Raw genomic sequence first — 20592 nt, 5'->3', positions numbered from 1 at the left:
GAGCCTCGAACTGAACACCTGCAAAACTAAGCGCCTCACTCTGCCGATCCAGCCACCAAGCTCCGTAACACGAGAGCTTCTTAAGGGTCTAAGATTCTCATTACGACTGTCCGGTAAAATTTTAAATACAGTGTCAGTCTGTTCTAAAAGCACAATGCTAAGAATACGAATGAATTCTGTGCATGTGCGTGAACTTGAGTAGTAAAATTTCGAATAAATTTAGAAATATTTTGAAATTACATTCTATTTTTGACGTATATGATTTGGAATTATTCATTTTAACTCTAGGAATGATAGAGAAAACTGACTAAAATAATTTAAAAAAAAAAGAAAAATATATAAAAATATTTCACGGCTTCGAGCATCGAACTGAAGACCTGCAAAACTAAATGCCTCACTCTGCCGATCAAGCCACCAAGCTCCGCAACCCAAGAGCTTGTTAAGGGTCTAAGATTCTCATTACGACTGTAAGGTAAAATTTTAAATACAGTGTCAGTCTGTTCTAATAGCACAATGCTAAGAATAAGAATGAATTCTCCACATGTCCGTGAACTTGAGTAGTAAAGTTTCGAAAAAATTTAGAAATATTTTAAAATTAAATTCTATTTTTGACGTATATGATTTGGAATTATTCATTTTAACTCTAGGAATGATAGAGAAAACTGACTAAAATAATTAAAAAAAAAAGAAAAATATATAAAAATATTTCTCGGTTTCGAGCCACGAACTGAAGACCTGCAACGCTAAGTGCCTCACTCTGCCGATCCAGCCACCAGACTCCGTAACTCGAGAGCTTCTTACGGGTCTAAGATTCTCATTACGAATGTCCAGTAAAATTTTAAATACAGTGTCAATCTGGTCTAAAAGCACAATGCTAAGAATACGAATGAATTCTGCGCATGTGCGTGAACTTGAGTCGTAAAATTTCGAATAAATTTAGAAATATTTTGAAATTAAATTCTATTTTTGACGTATATGATTTGGAATTATTCATTTTAACTCTAGGAATGATAGAGAAAGCTAACTAAAATAATTAAAAAAAAGATATATAAAAATATTTCTCGGCTTCGAGCCTCGAACTGAAGACCTGCAAAACTAAGGGCCTCACTCAGCCGATCCAGCCACCAAGCTCCGTATCCCGAGAGCTTCTTAAGGGTCTAAGATTCTCATTACGACTGTCCGGTAAAATTTTAAATACAGTGTCAGTCTGTTCTAAAAGCACAATGCTAAGAATACGAATGAATTCTGTGCATGTGCGTGAACTTGAGTAGTAAAATTTCGAATAAATTTAGAAATATTTTGAAATTAAATTCTATTTTTGACGTATATGATTTGGAATTATTCATTATAACTCTATGAATGATAGAGAAAACTGACTAAAATAATTTTAGAAAAAATAAAAATATATAAAAATATTTCTCGGCTTCGAGCCTCGAACTGAAGACCTGCAAAACTAAGCGCCTCTCTCTGCCGATCCAGCCACCAAGCTAAGTAACCCGAGAGCTTCTTACGGGTCTAAGATTCTCATTACGACTGTCCAGTAAAATTTTAAATACAGTGTCAATCTGGTCTAAAAGCACAATGCTATGAATACGAATGAATTCTGCGCATGTGCGTGAAATTGAGTCGTAAAATTTCGAATAAATTTAGAAATATTTTGAAACTAAATTCTATTTTTGACGTATATGATTTGGAATTAATCATTTTAACTCTAGGAATGATGGAAAAAATTGACTAAAATAAATTTTTTTAAAAAAAGAAAAATGTATAAAAATACTTCTCGGCTTCGAGCCTCGAACTGAAGACCTGCAACACTAAGTGCCTCACTCTGCCGATCCAGCCACCAAGCTCCGTAACCCGAGATCTTCTTAAGGGTCTAAGATTCTCATTACGACTGTCCGGTAAAATTTTAAATACAGTGTCAGTCTGTTCTAAGAGCACAACGCTAAGAATACGAATATATTCTGCGCATGTGCGTGATTTTGACTCGTAAAATTTCGAATAAATTTAGAAATATTTTAAAATTAAATTCTATTTTTGACGTATATGATTTGGAATTAATCATTTTAACTCTAGGAATGATGGAGACAACTGGTCAAAATAAATTTAAAAAATATATATATAAATGCATTTGTCGATTTCGAGTCTCGAACTGAAGACCTGCAAAACTAAGTTCCACCCTCTGCCGATCCAGCCACCAAACATCGCAAAACGAGAGCTTCTTAAGGGTGCAAGTCTCTAATTACGACTGTCCAGTAAAATTTTAAATACGGTGTCAGTCTGGTCTAAAGGCACAATGCTAAGAATACTAATGAATTCTGCGCATTTGCGTGAACTTGACTCGTAAAACTTCGAATAAATTTAGAAATATTTTGAAATTAAATTCTATTTATGACGTATAAGATTTGGAATTATTCATTTTATCTCTAGGAATGATGTAGAAAACTGGCTAAAATAAATTTTTAAAAAAATGTATAAAAAACATTTGTCGCTTTCGAGCCTTAAACTGAAGACCTACAGAACTAAGTCCCACCCTCTGCCGATCTAGCCACCAAGCTTCGTACACGGAGAGCTACTTAAGGGTCTCAGATTCTCATTACGACTGTCCAATAAAAATTTTAAATACGGTGTCAATCTGGTCTAAAATCACAATGCTAAGAATACGAATGAGTTCTGCACATGTGCGTGATTTTGACTCGTAAAATTTCGAATAAATTTAGAAATATTTGGAAATTAAATTCTGTTTTTGACGTATAAGATTTGGAATTATTCATTTCAACTCTAGGAATGATGGAGAAAAATGGCAAAAATATATTTAAAAAAAAAAAAAAGAAAAATATATAAATGCATTTTTCGTTTTCGAGTCTCGAACTGAAGACCTGCAAAACTTAGTGCCACACTTTGCCGACCCAGCCACCAAGCCTTGTGCACTGAGAGCTTTTTAAGGGTCTATGATTCTCATTACGACTGTCCAGTAAAATTTTAAATACGGTGTCAATCTGGTCTAAAAGCACAATGCTAAGAATACGAATGAATTCTGCTCATGTGCGTGAATTTCTGGTGGGTGGTTTAACACGCATTGCCAAATTTACTTGAAATTAAAGTATTAAAACATTTTACTTAATGAAAACTGCCAGCCATGTATATAACAAAAATAAATTTTAATTACAAATTAAATTAACAAATATATATAGATCATGATACACTGGCCGTAATTACATCGACCAGCACGAGGCAGAAGTCCTAAGCCAGCTGGCGAAGGCAGGAACTGAGTCACTCGTATTCGTTCGAGAGCAAAGTTCATCTCCAAATGTATGATTGATGCTTATCGCCAGTTGGCGAAACAAACAGTCATTTATCGCCTGTTTGGCCGCTGCACACTCCCTCCGCAGTCTCATTGGAAATGGACATATCGACGTGGGGGTCGAACTTGTCGCCCTGTGCGAGTTGTTTGCATTGCTGGAACGAGGATGGATGTCTCAGCTGCAAGTGTTTTGTTACATTTAGTAGAACTTGCTTCTTGCTTGTCTGGTGGTATACTGGAACACTCAGGGGGAATTATAAAAGCAGGTTTCAGACGGTCTATAGAAATGGTATGGGAAGCTCCCTTGATCTCGAGATCGAAAGTTTTCTGTCGCCTGACAAGAACTTTTTAAGGTCCATCATACCGTGCTTGTAGGGGTTTGCGTACACCGTCATGTCTCACAAATACATGTGAACACTCGCTGAGGTGAGGATGTACAAAGATTGTTCTTTGGCCATGACAGGACGTTGGAACTGGTCTCATCGTTGCAAAATGACGTTTTAAGTCCTCCACTAGTTGTTTGTTTGATGAGTCTCCAGGTGTTGGATCAAAATATTCTGGTAGTCGCAGGGACTTGCCATATACCAGCTCAGCAGTCGTCGCTTGCAGATCCTCTTTGAAGACAGACCGGAATCCGAGTAATACGGTGGGCAGTGCTGCAGACCACTGATCTGTGTTGTAGGCTTTCAAAGCTGCCTTTAATGGGCGGTGGAACTCTTCGATCAGACCATTGGCCTGAGGATGATAAGGAGAAGATCTTATCCCTTTAATTCCTAGTAGTTGAGAGAGAGCACTGAACAAATCACTCAAACTGTCTGCCTTGGTCAGTAGTAATTCTTACAGGACAACCAAATCTGGCTATCCAGTGCTTAAAAAAATTTTGGGCGACTGTCTGTGCTGTCATGTCTGGAATTGGTACGGCTTCTGGCCATCTCGTGAACCTATCTATCATTGTTAAACAATAATAGTTTCCTTGAGAAGGAGGTAGAGGGCCTACAAGGTCCAGGTTATATTTTTCTTATTCTTTTTTTTTAATTTATTCTAGCTAGTTTTCTCAGCCATTTCTTGAGTTAAAATGAATAATTCCAAATCATATACGTCAAAAACAGAATTTAATTTCAAAAAATTTCTAAATTTATTCGAAATTTTACGAGTCAAAATAACGCACATGCGCAGAATTCATTCGTATTTTTAGCGTTGTGCTTTTAGACCAGATTGGCACCGTATTTAAAATTTTACTGGACAGTCGTAATGAGAATCTTAGACCCTTAAGAAGCTCTCGGGTTACTGAGCTGTGTACCTGGATCGGCAGAGTGAGGCAGTTAGTTTTGCAGGTTTTCAGTTCGAGGCTCGAAGCCGACAAATATTTATATATATATATATATATATATATATATATTTCGTAATAAGAATCTTAAACCCTGAAGAAGCTATCGGGTTACGAGGCTTGGTGGCTGGATGGGCAGATTGTGGCAATTAGTTTTGCAGGTCTTCAGTTCGAGGCTCGAAGCCGACAAAAGTTTTTATATATTTTTCTTTTTAATAAAAAAAAATATATTTTTGCCAGTTTTCTCCATCATTCCTAGAGTTAAAATATATAATTCCAAATGTTATACGCCAAAAATAGAATTTAATTTCAAAATATTTCTAAATTTAATCGAAGTTTTACGAGTCAAGTTCCCGCACATGTGCAGAATTCATTCGTATTTTTAGCATTGTGCTTTTAGACCAGATTGACACCATATTTAAATTTTACTGGACAGTCGTTATAAAAATTTAGATTATTAAGAAGCTCTAGGATTACGAGGCTTGGTGGCTGGATCGGCAGAGTGAGTCAATTAGTTCTGCAGGTCGTCAGTTCGAGGCTCGAAGCCGACAAATGTTTTTTTATATTTTTCTTTTTTTTTTAATTTATTTTAGCCAGTATTCTCCATCATTCATAGAGTTAAAATGAATAATTCCAAATCATATACGTCAAAAATAGAATTTAATACCAAAATATTTCTAAATTTATTCGAAGTTTTACGAGTCAAGTTCCCGCACATGTGCAGAATTCATTCGTATTTTTAGCATTGTGCTTTTAGACCAGATTGACACCATATTTAAATTTTACTGGACAGTCGTTATAAAAATTTAGATTATTAAGAAGCTCTCGGTTTACGAGGCTTGGTGGCTGGATCGGCAGAGGGTGGCACTTAGTTTTGCAGATCGTCAGTTCGATTCTCGATGCTGACAAATGTTTTTATATATTTCTCTTTTATTTTTAAATTTATTTTACCCAGTATTTTCCATCATTCCTAGAGTTAAAATGAATAATTCCAAATGTTATACGTCAAAAATAGAATTTAATTTCAAAATATTTCTATATTTATTCCAAATTTTACGAGTCAAGTTCCCGCACATGCAAAGAATTAATTTATCTGCAAAAGTCCTGTATGTGATTTTGAACAAATAATTTTATTACCATTATGTGAGGAACTTCCTGTTTTTCTGCCCAATCAATGACATGTTGTTCCCTTTCTTCAGGGTCATGCATAAAGGGATTTAGAATTTACACTTTTTTTGAAAAACTTTTTACACCTTTGTCTTGTTTTTCGCCACTTTTAGAATATAGATTTAGTTTAAAGATCTCTGATCTTGAAAATCAAATTCATACCTGACTATCCATTTTAAAGAGACGAAGAAAGTAGTCAAGATAGAACGAAGACTACATATTACTTCAGCAAGGATTAGCTGAGATTCGGATTTGAACCATATCATGGTGCACTTTTTCACTGACGCCTATGAAACTGAGTCATCACTTTTTGATGTTCCTTATACGAGAATCCCTCTTTTAAAATATTAAATAATCACTTATGTTTGCTGAATGAATGACGGGCCAATTTTCTGTGAAAGGCAGCAGATTTATTTTTAAATTTATCGCAATAATTATTTCCAGTTCGATTTGGATAAATAATTTTATAATCTTTTCTAAAGGTGACTTGCAGAGTAGAAATCTTTGGAAGAAGAGAAAGAATTATAAGAATTTTCTAGGTCCTGGTGAACTGATAAAACTCAAAGGATTAATCGGTTTTCCTTTTTGGGTTCCTTACACGTCAAGGAGGTTTTCCTTTTAAAAAAAATATTGTAAAGCATATTAATGTCTTGAATATAGCACAAATTTATATGTTTTATATATGGTCATTGTGAATGGGTTCTCTATATCTTTCGTATTCCTGTTTCAAGATTGTCTCATCATTGATACAGAGTTGAATAATTATGGGTAAGTTGCGTTATTTATTTTTTTTTCGAGTTTGCGTAAATATATTAATGAACTATTTGTAGCTATGTTTTTTATTACTTGAACATGTGAAGAATTGTTATACTGAAATATTCTTTTATAATAATTTTTTCGAAGAAGTTTGTTGTTAATATTTTATACTTCATATATATTTAAAAGTTCTTCTTGGATTTGACGGCTTAATTTTTACAATTCGAGAGCCTATTTTTAATGTTCAGAATTGTTTTAATACCTTCTCTTTATAGTGGGAATTATTGTGCTCATTATTAGCAGAAAATTCCATTTCGGACTAGTTTTTAAAATTAGTTTATAGTTAATCTATATTATTTATCACTACTGATATTACTTTTAAAAAAATGTCATTGAATTTTTGTTTCGAAATAGCATAGTATTTTGGGTTTCAATCGTCTTCGTCTAGTGCTCATTTCATTAATCAATGCACTCTGTGGAAAGGGATTTCACAATCATTCGATTTGTAGAGAAAATACTAGTCTGAATCTTTGTCGTTTATTAGAAGTGGAAGTTATGTGTAAAATTTCTACTTGGTAAAATTATAGCTTGACATTAGCTAAAGTATGCTATTGACAGGCGCAATTAAACAAATTGAATTTTATTCAAGTTACAAGCGTTGTCACTATTTTTTAAGATTAAATTTGTCAAAAAATTAAATACATAGAAACAAAACGAATATTGTTGAAATGATGACTTCTAAATTCATAAAAAGTTATTTTTTGTTGTATGTTCTGGAATTGTAGAGGAAACTTTTCTACTAGAAATGAAATTGTGGAATTTAATTTTCAATTAAGGAGCTAAAATTTCGAAAAAGTGAATTTTTATCGGTGAAACCACTCTTCAAGAAGTCGCTCTTTGCCAAATTTGATAGTTTTAGGTCCAAAGGGCTTACCGATGAGCGTTACATCGTGTATGTAATGAGCATCGTCTCGCCTTGTAATTTAACGAAAATCTACGAAGCCAAAAATAGTAACATTTCTTAAAAGGTTAATATTACAGGGGAGTTAACTCTACAATCTGTTTCTAGCAAGTATAATGCTTTTAATAAAAGGTTGAATGCCAGGGTGATTATCTAGGTCTAATCTTTTTTGAAATGTATTATTTGAACATATATCAATTACTATATTTTGATTACCATTCTTACTACACTGAGGTGAAAGAAAATACCCCATGAAACATAAAAGTAGTTTCGTTTATGTTTAAATTTAGGTCCACAGTTTTTTCTTTTGGCCTTTCTTGTTGCTTTGAATTGCACATACCGCACGTTTTATTTTGCTTGTTGATTTGATTGCACATTTTGCAAAATCGCAGCTCAGTTCTAGCTTATTGCGGTGGGTTTCTTAGCCGGCTTTCACGTGGTGAAAGGCGATCTCAATTTCATTATCAAAACATTTTGTAAATGCCCTCGGAGCCGCAAGATTCACCGGAGATCTTAATGAAATAAAATCATTTAAATATGATTATATACCGTAACTTGGCTATTGGAAATATTTCAACTATTTATCGTATAATAAATTAGTCAAGAGAAAAGCCCGTAGCACGTTGAAAACTGTGCCATTGTTAAGAACAAACTTGAAACTTATTTGTATGATAATCTTTCTTGTAATGTTAATGTAAGCTGAATGACGCATTTTTCCTTCATCTTACCCGATGCACCCGATTAATGGTAATAAAAGCATAGAGGTTTAACACATCGTAAGATGTTTAGGAAACTTATGGGTTATGTTATGCAATGAGACGTTCATAAATTGGTCTAATATGCTATTATGTTTGCAATACAAATGGTGCAACTTAGCCAAAACAGGTTCTTGGGTCATAAACACATTGTTCATTCATTCTTTTACGTTTGTCATGTGATTGTAAAGCTATTTAAATACTCCGATAGAATTCTTAAAATTGTTAACTACTTTAACATTGATTGAGGCTCAGTGGAGACCCTCATTTGACGAGCCTATTTTGCTCATATGTAATGCAAAAGACTTTTACTTAAAAAAAACTTCCACACGAATCAATATAAAATAGGATAATGTGTGCTACTTCGATGAAAGGAGAAAAAATTAATTCTTAGCGTAATATACAATTAAGAATAACCATAATTTCTTTCAGCTTGTTTCACAAAGGAAAATTTTGGATTTTGAAGCGACACTTGCATCTGTATGCCAGACTCCTATTAGATGAGCTGTATATGCTGAAACTATCGTCGCTCCAAGTGTCATTCTTCCAATTTCTGGATTAAATATCAAATGCTGGTTTCAAGATGGCTTGAGGGAAGAACCCAATCTTGATCACATTACATCATGCATGCTTGGAATGATTTTCTTTTGGATTTCCCACTCTATTGGACTTACCAGGTATGTCTGCATAATGGTGGCATCCTAGTCTCTTAGCGGTAACTTGTACGGAATATTCGGAGATTATATATTTCTTTCCCCCTCTTTCAGAATACTTGAGGTATAGATTTTAGTGCCTTCCAAGGCTTTATGAATCATTCAAAATACTTTTAAAACGCGAAAGACAATTTGGAATATGGAGCCCTTTCAGAAATGGTTAATAAATCGCAAATCAAGAATAACCTGGCAATAAATGAAATGCCCTGGAATTAAAAATAAAAGTTGAATATCTTTCTGATACGATATGTATTAAAATCGTTTAGGTGGATTTTCCAAAATGATTCTCAAACTACAATTAATAATGTTCGTGATTGATAATTTGGAGATCAGCTCTTCTAAATATTGATTCTAATTTTGACAAAATCTTTCATTTCACTACCTGTATAGTTGTGTGTGGAGATATTTCTAATATCGAATGCTTCATCGAACTTGTTGACAATTCCTGAGGTTTCTTCGTAATATAGCTTTGAATTATTTCAATCGGTAGGTTCAAGCGTTAGTTTAACCGATTACATGCTGTTATTGAAACTTCTGCTTAAGAATTGCAATATTGAAACTCTCGGACTGTCTAGTAAAAATTAAATTCTTAGAGGATTAAACTTTTAAGTAGTTAAACTTATTTTAATAATAAGACACATCTGTATGTTGCAAATAAAAATGGGCCTTATAGTTGATACTTGTTCGAGTAAAAGCAATTTTTATCGAAAACAAGATTTTATAAAAGGAATAAATCCTTTGTTCAAGTATTAAAAATCCAAACAAGGCGTACTAATTTTCTGCTCTATAGGATAAGGAATTTCCTAAGTATCCTATATTTAGAGATGTGATTAAATGCTAAATACCTTTCAGACAGATCAAAATTTCCGCATGATTAAAAAGGATTTTCTTCTGGAGGGTGAAAATGTAAAAGTAAAAAGGCTTTTTAACTTTGAGTGGTTTTCAGAATTACCGAATATTTTGAAACTGATGCGTGATAAATAGAATTTCTGTTCTCTGTGGTGGCAGGGTAGTACAAGAATTATGCAAGTTCTAATTTTACTGGCCATTTTATAGGGTATTAAATGCGTAATTTTGTAATTCACGTTAAAAGATTTAAGGTTTTAAAAATGTGTTAAGCGCTACTCGCATTTTAAACCCATAGTGCTCACTGAAATTCCCGATCGTTATCTTAAACATTTTCTTGTGGTTTAAAAAAAAATTCGTTCATATTTAGGTTTTCTTTAGCTTTCTAATCCGTTATATATAAAACACTTCAAATTGCTTTTCATTAGAAGTTTGCCATTAGTCTTGGTTCCCAATTATTTTGACGTCATTCGTAAAGGTTCACATTATTATAACAAATCCAAATCGTATAAACGTAGTTGGTATTCATATTTCGTGTTTGTAGCATTCACATAATGCTATTTTCATTGCTTACAGTTGTTTACCTTTATTTAATCAAATCGTAAGTTCTTCCCTATGATAGTACATGAAATTAACTATCGTAACATTTCAACAGAGGTTTATTTGAACGTTTTCGGCCTGAAAAGCCCTGTTAAATTAAGATCCAAAATTTATTAATTAAAATTTGGAAAATTGCATTTAGTTTCGTTTCCATCTGATATAAGAACTACAAAAATCTGGCATATTGAGGTCACAAATTTGAAGCAGTAAACTGACGAAATGTCAAGGAAAATGTTAGCGATATTGCAATATGTCTTAACCCAGATTTGTACATCCAAATATCTATTTTTAAACTTAAGAACCAATTCATTCGTGTATTATTCTATACAGATGGCATTTTATCGAAAATTTAGTTCTTAATATATTTTGATTGTAATTATCGAATTAATCAGACATGATCGAGAATTGTTAGATGTCCGTTTTTGACTTGCTTATCGAATTTTGAGGAAATCTGTATTCAAAATCACGAATTGAAGAAAGCAGTGCAGAATGTCGGTAATATTTGTATGGAATTTAGAAAATCAATGCTTTTGAGCAAACCGCGCGTCCTCTTTAATATCTGCTGTTATCCTTCTTGAATTCAACATTTCACTCATTAGAACTAGCATAAATTCACCAGGTTCAGTATTTTTAAAATTGCGTTTTTGTGTTAGTTTCAATGAGAAAAAGTTGTCACCGCGACCCATGTCAGTACGTAACGTAGGAAGGAGGTACTGACATACATTTTATTCTGAGGTTAAGATGCATTATGCGAATGAGAATATTGCCTAGTACTGTGCATTGAGAGACCTTGCGTCTCATCTTAAACTTGAGCATGATGTACTAAATGGAACTAAGATTGTTTTGGGAGTTGTGGGCTGAGTCCAATCTGTGCAAGGTCGCATTAGGCAGTGAATGGGGTGACGGCATAGGGTAATGCGAGTGGAAATAGTCAATGTAGAAATATTAATACGTGGCGAATTATTTCGCCGTGGACTTATGGGAAAAAAACGTTAGTCTTCATGGTTAATTCGTCGAGTTATCGCCTTTTATTACGTAATGTTGAAAATTGGGAATTTGTGATGTTAGCGGGGAGCGGGAAGGAATTGTACACTGTAAGGAGGGTTTTGGTAGCGTGGATAATACTTGCGACCATGGACTGGAGGTGGTATGGGTAATGTGTGAAGTGTAATATCGGGATGGTATTGGAGGTGTGGGTAATGTGTGTGTGTCGGTTTTGGTTTTAGGGGTTGGAGGTGTGGGTAATGTGTGTGTCGGTTTTGGTTTTAGGGGTTGGAGGTGTGGGTAATGTGTGTGTGTGTCGGTTTTGGTTTTAGGGGTTGGAGGTGTGGGTAATGTGTGTGTGTGTGTCGGTTTTGGTTTTAGGGGTTGGAGGTGTGGGTAATGTGTGTGTGTGTGTGTGTGTGTCGGTTTTGGTTTTAGGGGTTGGAGGTGTGGGTAGTGTGTGTGTGTGTGTGTGTGTGTGGGTCGGTTTTGGTTTTAGGGGTTGGAGGTGTGGGTAGTGTGTGTGTGTGTGTGTCGGTTTTGGTTTTAGGGGTTGGAGGTGTGGGTAGTGTGTGTGTGTGTGTGTGTGTGTGTGGGTCGGTTTTGGTTTTAGGGGTTGGAGGTGTGGGTAGTGTGTGTGTGTGTGTGTGTGTGTGTGTCGGTTTTGGTTTTAGGGGTTGGAGGTGTGGGTAATGTGTGTGTGTGTGTCGGTTTTGGTTTTAGGGGTTGGAGGTGTGGGTAATGTGTGTGTGTGTGTCGGTTTTGGTTTTAGGGGTTGGAGGTGTGGGTAATGTGTGTGTGTGTGTGTGTGTGTCGGTTTTGGTTTTAGGGGTTGGAGGTGTGGGTAATGTGTGTGTGTGTGTGTGTCGGTTTTGGTTTTAGGGGTTGGAGGTGTGGGTAATGTGTGTGTCGGTTTTGGTTTTAGGGGTTGGAGGTGTGGGTAATGTGTGTGTGTGTGTCGGTTTTGGTTTTAGGGGTTGGAGGTGTGGGTAATGTGTGTGTGTGTGTGTCTGTTTTGCGGTTTTACGGGTTGGAGGTGTGGGTAATGTGTGTGTCTGTTTTGCGGTTTTACGGGTTGGCGTTGGAGGTGTCCGAGTTGTGATTTTGGGGTTGGTGTGGGTTATGTGTATGCAAGTTGGTTTTAAGTTGTGTGCATGCTTGCTTCATTGTGCGAATGGAAAATCCTAAATGAGAATTTGTTGGCAATTGTGTGCTGAACAAGGATTTGATATTTCTTATTATTTAGGGTGGTTTAGTTTCACCTTCGTGACCAATATTTTAATAGGAATTATGAATATAAGCGGCCGAGTTTGAAACTTTGTTTCGAAGCTGAAAAATTATTGAAAGAACGTTTAGGAAATTCAGAAGTGAACTGTGTTTTAATATGCAATAACTTAATTCGTAATTAAAAAATTATTTTGTAATTAAATCTTATCAGTAGACAAATATTTTTTTACGATGGATGCATTACTAAATATTCATGCTGAGTTTCCCCCTTTCTTGAATAATTTCAAACCAGAGAGAACATAGAACAATAAATTAATAGATAATCCAATAAGAATTTTTTTGCTTAAGTCGGCAGTTATAACCCGTAATGACTGTAATCAAAAAGTGAAGTAACTTTTTTATAGTGAGGGAAAAAAATTGGTGGATACCATATTAATTTGCTTTCGAATGAGCAGAATAGATTAAAATTCATAATTCGATTAAATTCGAGATTTCAGCGACATAAATCCTCAGACCGAGAAGTTTTACCGTGACGGAATCCGACAGCAAAAACCTACTCGTAATTGTATTTAAATTTAAATATTAATTTAATAGAACTTATTCGAAGAAATTGGATATTTTAATAATATTCTCATTTACGAAGGCATTGGAGTGAGTGACGGTTTATCGGGAATTGAGAGTAGGTCAATTTCTCTAAATGCAATTAAAAGTTGCTATTTTATCTTTCAATTTCCAACTCGCTGTTTTGTTATCAAAAGCAATAATGGCTCCGTCTCTATGAGGCTCAATTATGTGGCATTTGGTACTTTAAACCATCTTTTCTCAGTTTTGGAATTAAAATCCCGAACCTATACTACCTCGTTCATTTTTTGGCCTCCCGTACATTTACTATTCTCTAGTTGATGCAACAACTTGTCATCTCATAAGAAAATCTAGTTTAATTCGATCTCTAATATTACATCCTAATATTAACAGATATTTTTGATGCATTTAATTTTTACTGAATAAAGAAGCTGAGCCTGTTTGAATTCTTGCTCTTCAATAATCTGGAAACAACTTAGTTTGTTCCGTATCGCAATTCGGAAATGGAAGTTTGAATGGCATCGTGTGAACGAATTGCAATTGTCTACGAATCGAAATGAATGAATTAAAGACAGTAATCGGTTAGAATAAGGATAGGAAAAAACCTTTAGAAATACAATTTTATTAAGTTACTAAGCATTTGAGATAAAAATTATACTAAATTAAGCTACTTCGAAATTACTTGAAAATTATTCAGATAAATTTCGTATTGTTTATATTTATACTTGAGTATATAAAAAAATTATCCATAACGCTAAAAAAATAGGAGATGAGTTGAGCCAAAGCTTTTTAGTTTATTTTAAATCAAATTTGCTTATTGTGAACAAAACAAAATAGCGCGGAATAATATCTCTGTAATTCATAGCCTTTCAAAATGTAAGAATTTCTAAACAGTCAGCTACCCGCTCAAATGTTCTCAAACTGTTCGTAACTTTCTAAAATTCATTAAAATGTGCGCACTTAAAGCGGAAGAAATATTCATAATCTCTGAATATTCCACTCGAGTAGTTTCTAAGTGACGAAAATGCCGTAATTATGTGGATTTTACATGGTATAGTCTAATATGACAGAGGAAACAATCATGGCAGTTGTTCTCTTGTGCCCTCTTCTATAAATGAACAGAATGCATTAATGTAAATTTGACAAATCTTCAGAGTCAAAGCTTCAGGAGTTGAGAAATTTTATGTTGTGTGAAAAAAAACCAAGGAACCCATCAATGGGAAGTGCAACGTCATAGAAATTATCAACGAAACAAAATCGCCTGCAGTTGTTGGATCTCTTCTCTGTAAAGAAGACTTTATGCTGTTTATTGGAAACAATGGCCAATGCCTGTATGTATAGCGACTGACTTTCCTCTTGACAAAAATATGGATGGCAGCTGTCTGGATGGGACACGAAAGTTTTTCCTCAGTTTTGTACAGAAGTAATATTGGTAAGTTACGATATTTATAATTGTATCGTGATGATTATTGGATATAATCATGCGATTATATCCATGGTAATTATAATATTTTCTTTATTGATAGACTCGATAACATGACCTGTATCCATGCCATTTTGTTTCATAAAGCCACTCTGTCAACTGCCAGCAGTGTTGCTTTCTGTTCCAGTCACACGCCTATCTACATCTAATATGCTTGATGCGAGGAAGTATTTCTTTCAGATGATGTTGAAGGTGATAACAAAATTCGAGGGCAAGTAAGTTCGCTATTTATATTTATAAAACGGCATGGAATTTAGGAAAACTCTTAATTGGTTCGTCTAGAAAGTTTCTCAAGTCTGCCAATCCGAAACATAATTATTCTGAAATATTTATTGAAATAGATGCAATCCTTTCAGCTACTTCTCATCATTTGAATTACCGGAATTGAAACAGGGTCATATGTGCTCCTGACTACAGGATTCTAAGTAATTGAACCCCTAAGAATAATCAGCATGTGACAAACATCTGCATGTAATTGTCACAAGGCAGCTACTGCATGGCTGAAGAACAGTTTCCGGTAATCTATTCCAGCACAAATGGTAAGACAAAAAAAAAAAATTGTTTCTAGATAATTACGTTTGTTTAAGCATAGCCCATGAGAAACTTACTTTCTGGAATCACCAAACGTATTACTATTTAGAAAAAAACAATATTGCTTCAATCTTTTATTATAATAGCAAAAATACGCTTCTTGGGAAAATGATTAAACTCGTTTTTCCAAGCATCTAAATATAGCATTCAGTACAATTTGATTTGCAACTTTACAAAATTGAATGCATCTTAAATGAAATTTCATATTTTTTCACTATGCAAATTAATTCATTTCGAAGAGTTGTATAACGTTGGTGAATAAATGATATCGTTATATTAAATGTAATCAATAACTGTGCTTAACGGACAATCAATTAATCGGATGCACCACACAATTTTCTAAATAGCCTATAGATCTCAGAAAAACCAGTTTTTCTGAAATATCAGAATCAATGTTTGGATGAATTGTTTGACAAATATATTTCAACTGCTGCAAATGGTTTCATTCTTAAAAGAAAAAAAAAAAAATGAACTGATGAAAGTAGTCGGTTCATTCTTACAAGATTTCAATTGATATTAATATAGTTAACTTAGTGCTGTCAATTTAATAGCAAATTATTTTCAGGTTTTTGAAATATTGTTGAAGATTAAGAGCAATTGTATATACGCTAGAATTTTTAATGGATGGTTTATATCTACCATGTTAATTTAAATATTTAATCTTTTCAGATCCTGATATGTTTTAAGTGAAGTAATCACGGCACAACAGATATCTGATGCTGTTAACAAGTGTATATTGGAATTTGAATTCCTTGCGATTGAATTGTGAGTAAAGATCCAGCAGGTTTAATCGACAGTTTGAGCTTGGACTAATATTTCAAGTTTTACAAAATCTTATTTTTAGGACCGAAAACTTATTGAAACGTATAAGCCATCTGAATATGTATTGAAAGCGAAAGAAATGGTTATGATCTTTGCATATTCTACAGAAGTAGTTTTGGAGCGACAAGTGTCGGAATTAGGCTGATTTCGCATGAACATTTGCACACACATTTTAACAAATGAACAGAAAGAACAAATGTTAATTTGAATGATTTTTTTGTAGTGATGGTAGCAAGAGCTTTGATAATATCACTTCAAACAATTTTACTTATGCCAAGAAGATTCTCGATTTCTTAATTTTTACTCAAGTGAGATAAAATGCATCAATCAAAACCAAGACAAAATCGCCTGCATTTGATACTAGAGCAGCGAGCTGTGCAGAGAATCTGTCGTCTATTTGAACAAAATTTTAAAATGGAATGAACTCCTTTTCCTCTCCAGCAACAACTTCTTTCTATATGTAGAAAGTATCTGGATGATCAGGAAAGAACATCACCAATGCGATATTGGTAAGTTTATACGAGTTATAATTATCACACTGAAATGAAGAATGTCTCCAATCATTTGATTTGATTATAAAATGGTAATTATAGCTTTATTGTTAGGTATTCATAGATCAGACAATTAACGACAATGTCGTTTTCCTGGTTTAAGAACATGCCGTCCCATCGATAAAACGCCTTTCAAGATTCCAAACACTCTTGCAATAGACAACAATTCTACCTGATGCGGGGAGGATATTCCCTTAAGATGAGTTCGAAGTACATGGAATTCAAGGAGATGGTCAGTTCCTGAATCGTAACAATAAAACTAGCTCAAGGTGACACCCGGTAACTATTTTATTTGGATTCCCCAGAAAATATTTTGGAGGCAATAATTATACATTAGTTATAATTTCTTAGAAACAATTATTGAAATATATTCAACAGTTCCATTTACCCCTCAATAGTGGAAGCGAATGGACCTACGCGTCATACGGCGAGATTAATTTTTGTAAATAGTTGTCGAAGTAATTGACCACCTGCGAATGGATTCGGCCTTTTCGTCGGTAGGAAATGTTTCACAGCCGGAAACTTTTCGAACCTCGCCTATGACATGAAGAAAAGATGCAATTCTGTTTCATATCTCCTTTCAGACCCCGATGAACTCGTTATTTTGGAACGAATCAAATGCATTGCAATTGATGTTTAATATACACATAAAATAAATTTTAATCCTTTACTTGTAGTAATGGGTATATACTGTAAGGTAATTTGCTTTGCAGTATGTGCAGATTACTACTAAAGGATTAAAATTTCTGATCCTTATAGATAATAAATATACGCTTAGCTTCTGAAAGATTCTGGAACGATAAAATGTTTAGTTATTTTTAAATTGTTTTTAAATCGCTTTTCAAAAGACCAATTCCTAAACTTAAATCTGCATTTTAAGTAGGATTTCTGTTTTCGGTTCTATTAATAGTGAAATCATAAGCAAATTCATCAGGTTTTTGAATTATTAATGCAGATTTATCATGTCTATTCTATCATTTAATGGTATTCTTGATTTTCAGATCTAATTTATACCGATTCAAATGTTTAAATATCTTTTCAGATGTTGACATGTTTTGACCGAGGTGATCATGCCACACCATACAGCATCTGAAGCTTCTATTAAGCATAAATTGGAATTCGGAGTCTTTGGAGTTAATTATGTTCGGAAAAACAACCTATGCAGTTGGTTTGTAAAATTATGAATATGTATATTGCCAAAAATAATTTACTTAATGTATATTTGCTATCAAAAGCTATATCTGTATATTGGAAATGTTCTTTCAAATGTAATGGCCATTATTTGAGCATATCAAAACATCTTTGAAATGTCTCGTAACATTTTAAGAACAAGATAGTAAATGTTTTTATATTTTCGAAATTTGGTGAAGCTTGAAGTGCATGGAATATCATCCAAAACAAGCGTTTGACATATCAATCGATATTTCATCTTAAAGTTGTGTAGAAAGTTTCGTATACCTACTTAAAGCGACTTTCAAATATTGCTCTGCATTCATTTCCTTCAAGAGTCATGCTTGATTTCTACTTCTTTCAAAAACAAGCGATTTCTAAAACAATCGAGATCGATAAACATGTTCTATCTAGATAAATTAAAATTTCTGGTATAGTTGTTTTTCTTAGAAATCTAAATCACATTTCCAACAAGACTGAACGTTTAATTCATCATTTTTTCTTCAAAATGGGTAAAACTCGCTTTGAAGTTGCATTAGTAACCATGATCTCTTATTCGAGCTCAACAAATTGACAAACGGAACCTTCAAAGCTCCAGCAATAAAAGGAGGAATCGCGACGACTGTCACAGAACTGTCATTTCTTTGAAATAAGAACTAAAATCATCTAATTTGCATTGCGCTTTCTTCTATTGTCAATCACTTCAACCGTTTCATGCTATTATGATTTTTTAAGATTCCTTTTCATCACCGATTGCCGCAACGAAGTTTGAAAAATTGAATTTTATTGTTATGAATTGATTAACTGTAGTTCACATCATCATAAGTTTGCTGTATGCGTCTCAATTTATCAACAAAAGTTATAAAAATTGTAATCCTTTGTTTTCATTTTGAACTGAATGTCTATGCTCGTGAAAGCAATTTCATTATCTTGTCCATTGCTAGAACTTAACTTCGTTTTATGAAATGAGTCGCCAAATGATTGAATACATTTGATATATTCATTAGTGAATAGTTCTAGTATGAAGAAATTTTTCTACTCATAAGTATCTTATTCGTTTTTGAAATATTGGTCTTAATTATGGAAAAAAGTTTCATGCTTAATTTTCGGTAAATGGCCTCGATATCTTTAAATTTTCTGTGAAGAGTTGGGTCTCAAAGCAAAGTCTAATACTGTAAAACTTGTCTAAATATTTACGTAATTTAAAATCTGCGAATAGTCGTCAATATCCTACGAATGGTCATACTTTTCTTGAAAGATTAGGGGAAATGCATTGTAAACATGCACGTGTCCCTAGGATTGTCTGAAATAATTTAGAAAATATTTTCAATAAATATTGCTCACTTGTAACTTAAGGATTTGTGCAGATCAAATAGTTGTATGCTTTGAAAAGATTTTACGCTTAAATTTTATATTTGTTTGACTGTTGGAACAGAAATTTTAAAGTGATAAAATATAATAGATTTTCCCCTTTTTCCTCTGTTAATTTTAACATTCGAAAATGTCGTAAAATGCATAGTATTAATTATTCCTGAATAGAAAATTAATAGTACATGGTATCGATATTCGTTAAATTTAATTTTAATATTTTCTGAAATTTTGCCATAGTCTGAAAAGGTATATAAAATTTAAGCATCTATTCGTTGTATCCATTTGCAATTGTGTTATAATCCAAGATTTTATTCTCAATTATTACTAGCTTATTTTAAATTTTATTTATAGTAAGGTTAATAGTAAATTTAAAATGCTAAATCTTTAATCATAAATACCTTATTTCGGCTTTTAATTTTATGCAAATGTGTACCTCCGCGGATAAAGGATACTTTCATTGGTTCGGCCGGCCAACCAATAAAAGTATCCTCTTATTCTTAGAAAGCATTTGATCACCGTGACTGATCATCATGGTGATCAATATGCCTATAGGAAAAATAGGACGCTCTTTCATGATTAGCAGGAATTTAAATTTCTAAATCTTACCTAATGCAATAAAATATCGGATTTGTTGAGAAAAAGGGAATGGATGCGACGAATGTTAATTTAGTACCGTCTTTTTTTCTTCAGTAATAAGGCTCATTTTTTAGAAGCATTAGATCCTCTAAACATTTCTTCTAAATTATTAAATTTTCACTTATTCCGTTTCCCACTACACATCGAGAAAGTTTTATTATGAATTTCCTACTGAAATTAATTTTATCGGTATACTATGCAATATGCAAATATGTTAATTTTCCTTAGTTATATTTAAAGAATCAAAGCTTGCATCAAATTTTTCAATTCAAGTTTATCAATTTTATGTTAAGTCAATGCTTCACTTTAAAAACTGAATTTCTTCTTATGCTTATTATATAAAGTAACAAAAGATAATTTATTTTGTTGCCTGTACTGAGTTCTTAATTGAATGCATTTATATTCTACTTATGTTGTGATAATATTGTATATTTGATTTTTGTATATTAAACGCAAATAAAGTATGCATTTTCAATTCTATTTTGTATTTAATTACCAAATATTCTCGTCTCCTTTTTAATTTTTTGATAATTTAATATTTCTTAGAAACTACTCCTCTTAACAAATTCGTAAACTGAATTCAAGTTTGTACATGCATCCAAGTCCTTAAAAAAAATACTGAACCGATTCAAATTAAAAGTAGAAATTCACAAGATGAATTACTAGTTTCAATCCTGTTCCTTCAATTATTGTTTCAATTTAAATATAATAGAACATAAGAATAATATCAGAAACTGGTGCATTAT

General features: G+C 33.2%; 1 long non-coding RNA gene across 1 annotated transcript; it reads left to right on the top strand.

Moving 5' to 3' along the window:
• Positions 1–15076: 15076 nt before the first annotated feature.
• On the top strand, positions 15077–18201 carry LOC129969594 (uncharacterized). The gene is made up of 4 exons (XR_008784542.1): positions 15077–15244; positions 15966–16627; positions 16724–16948; positions 17712–18201. It is a non-coding gene; the product is annotated as an uncharacterized LOC129969594 (long non-coding RNA).
• The last annotated feature ends 2391 nt before the right edge of the window (positions 18202–20592 follow it).

This window comes from Argiope bruennichi, chromosome 5, assembly GCF_947563725.1.
Source record: "Argiope bruennichi chromosome 5, qqArgBrue1.1, whole genome shotgun sequence".
NCBI classification, from domain to species: domain Eukaryota; kingdom Metazoa; phylum Arthropoda; class Arachnida; order Araneae; family Araneidae; genus Argiope; species Argiope bruennichi.
This window is presented reverse-complemented; position numbering and strand designations above follow the sequence as displayed.